Here is a 3,510-nt window from a genome sequence, read left to right as displayed (position 1 = left end):
TTTGCAACAAGGAGAGCTTTATACTGAGAAAGAGAGCCATCAACATGTCTTTTGATGCGAAAAAGCAATATGCATCGCATAATATTTGTGTCTTTTGGAGGTGGGACAAGTGACCATGTTCCATTGCTTATGAGAGCGTCAAACTCTTCATAGATAGCCTTCCTCTAGTGCTTATGTTTCATGGCATCTTTGACATTTAAAGGTTCAACATTGTTAAGAGTCCCACATTGGATAGTATATGGCTTGAACATGTGTTTATAAGTGGGGGCAGCCCTCACTCTACCAACTGGTTTTGTAGGGTTGAGTTAGGCCCAACCACATTTCTTAACATGGTATCAAAGCCTGGTTTAAGATCTGGCGGGCCACCTACTATGGTTTCCTCTATCAGGCCATCCACCATTTATTTCCATGCTTCGTTGTCTAGTCCTGAGCGTGAGGGGTGTGTTAAGAGTCTCACATTGGATAATATGTGGCTTGGACATGTGTTTATAAGTGAGGATAGTCCTCACTTTATCAATCGGTTTTGTAGTGTTGAGTTAGGCCCAACCACATTTCTTAACAAACATTTTACTCCAAGGGGTATTTTGTAAATTTTAAAAGTCTTTTGGGCTTGAAAATATTTTTTTGGGATCGAGTTACTGGTCGAATTGACAGAATACGAATTGCATGAGAGTTATTTTGCAAGGGTATTTGAACATGAGGTGAAATATTTTGAATATTTACCCGATAAAAGGCTTAAGGTGTAGGGACTCTCTTCATTGATTACTGAATAAGGAGTTGGTTGGTCGGTTATAATTTGTGAGTGTATTGTAAATGTAGGTGATGATGTTTTACCATTTATCTGTAATGGGTAAGCATGTGCCATTGTCCACAAGTAACTCATTTCTGCCATGATAATGGAGATTTAGGTGAAGGTAGTCTAAAGCATTGATGATGTGGTGATTTGAACCAGAATCCATGATACAATCCTGAGCAACGACATGAGATGTTGTACATGCATGGTGAGCTATAGGACCATTATGACGCTTCAGGTAACTGTGTAATTTATAACAAACCTTTTGTTATATGCCCAATTTTGTCATATTATTGATAAATAACATGGAAAGATTCATCGATTGATGTGGATCCTTCGTTGTTGGGGTATGAAGCACTATGATAGTTTCCACGTTTCAGTTGAGATTGTTTTCCTTTGAATGTCACATTGATAGTGGTGATTGATGAGAGTGTTTGGTTGTGACTCATGATTCCATCTCTTTTGAGATGGGTTTCAAAATTTGTTAGTAGACCATGAAGATTTTCGAAGTTGGGTGGATTTTTTTAAGTGCAGATCACTATTATAATCTCACAATATTCAGTCCCGAGACCATTGAGTGTGTGAATGATGATGTCATCCATTGGAAGAAAATTGGTTTATCCCATACCCCTTAGGTTTTGATGATAATAAAGTATTTAAAGAACAATTGTGTATACTAATATTTGTTCAAGTGTGCAGGACCAAAGACTAAAATTTCATATAGAATCCAAGTATTGGTTATAGCTATGAACATATAAGAAGAAGCTTAAAGACCAGAATCTGATGGATCAGAAGCTGAAGACTAGACTCTCAAGAGGTCAACGTCTGAAGGTCAGTGTCTGAAGAAGTCAGCCTCTGAAGAGTTTAACGTCTGAAGGTCAGTGTCTGAAGAAGTCATCCTCTAAAGACTAGACTTTGAAGAAGTTTGCTTCTGATGATCAGAACCTGAGCTAGTCAAAGCGCAAGGACCAAGGTGACTTTGATGGGTCACTATCAACCTCTGAGAGCACCTTGTCACATGAAGACCTAAGCTCTATTTTCTTCATAGAGTCTAGTGGGATCCAATGACTAATTCCTTTATAGAAAAGGGGTTTCAAACTAGCTTTCAACTACCTTGACTATTTGAAGAAACATCTTAATGTCTCTATTCAAGCGTCTCAAAGACTCTATTGTGTTGGATATTCAACGAATCTTTTCCTTCTCTATTTAAGGAGCTGAAGACTTGAAGAAAAATATACAAATTGACACTCAAAGAGAAGTTACTATGTCAACACAAAGGCACAAGCTGAACTTAGGATTTCTTATTCTTGTATATCTTAGAAATCCCTAAGTCTTAAAAGAGTCTATTTGCATTGTATTTTTTATACACCTATGATTGTATATCAAGTGTATTTTCGCAAACAATCATTTATATATTAGGTAGATTGTTAGAAGTGTCTTATTAAGTGTTTGAGCATTTGAAGTATCTTGCTTGTGTGCTTGAGTATAGAAGTATCTTGCTTATGTGCTTGAGAATTATAAGTCTCTTACTTGTGTGCTTGAGCATATAAGTCTTTTACTTTGTGCTTGAGCATTGGAAGTCTCTTCTTGTGGGCTTGAGCAAATTTTAATATTGTGTGATTATAGTGAAAATCCCTTGTAAGTACAAGGCGAGTGGATCACTCTCAAGTTGTGAGAGGAACCAAGATAACTCCGTGTGTTACTCTTCTTTCTTGCATTTCATATTTGTTGCCTACCTCTAATTGAATCAAATTCTATACCTTGAGTTTAGAATCTAACCAAAGAGTTTTAAAAGCACGAAAAAGTCAACACAATTCAACCCCCCTTCTTGTGTTTTTGTTACCTTCAGTTGGCATCAGAGTATGGTTTGTGCTTAACATTTAAAAATGGTGCAGAAAAGATCATGAGAAAAACATTTTGAATCATGTTTGGTGTTTATGATACTAGAAATGATACTCCCAATCCACATGCTGCTATTAATCATGATTATATTAATTCAGAAAAGAACAATTATACAACTCGACCTTCAACTTTCATTGGAGATTCGACTGAGTTTGAATGGTGGAAAAGAAAAATGTATACTCATATCATAAGTCTTGATGATGAGTTGTGGGATATTATAGAATATGGCATTAATATTACTGTCAGTGGAGTTGGAATGTTGTCTGATAGAAAAACTCTCACACTAGCTCAGGAAAAGACCTATATAAAGCATCATAGAGTTAGAGACATCTTGGTTGATGTTCTACCTCACTCATAGTACATCAAAATCATTGATAAATCTATAGCTAAGACCATTTTTAAATCCCTATGTAACCTTTTTGTTCAACAATATGAGTTATTCATAATGAAGGAGGATGAAGACATTGAAATCATGTTTTCTAGGTTTCAAATTCTTTTTTCTGGACTTCAGCTTTTGTACAAGAGCTACACGACATTTGATCATGTCAAGAAGATTCTTATGAGTCTTCCTGTCAAGTATAAACCTAAAGTGATAGTTATCCATGAGGCTAAAGACTTAAGCTCATTAAGGCTTGAAAGTCTTATCAACAATCTCTAGAGCCATGAGATGGAGCTCACTGGAGATGAACTTGTTAGAAAGTCAAAGCCTCTAGCTTTAAAATCTGTTGCTAAAATTGTCAAGGCTCCTCAAGTCTAGGAGTCTGAAAAAGCTTCTCATGTAGAAGGTTCTGAAGATGATTCAGATGATGAGGAAA

Source organism: Lathyrus oleraceus, chromosome 5 (assembly GCF_024323335.1).
Source record: "Lathyrus oleraceus cultivar Zhongwan6 chromosome 5, CAAS_Psat_ZW6_1.0, whole genome shotgun sequence".
Taxonomy (NCBI): Eukaryota; Viridiplantae; Streptophyta; class Magnoliopsida; order Fabales; family Fabaceae; genus Lathyrus; species Lathyrus oleraceus.
This window is presented reverse-complemented; position numbering follows the sequence as displayed.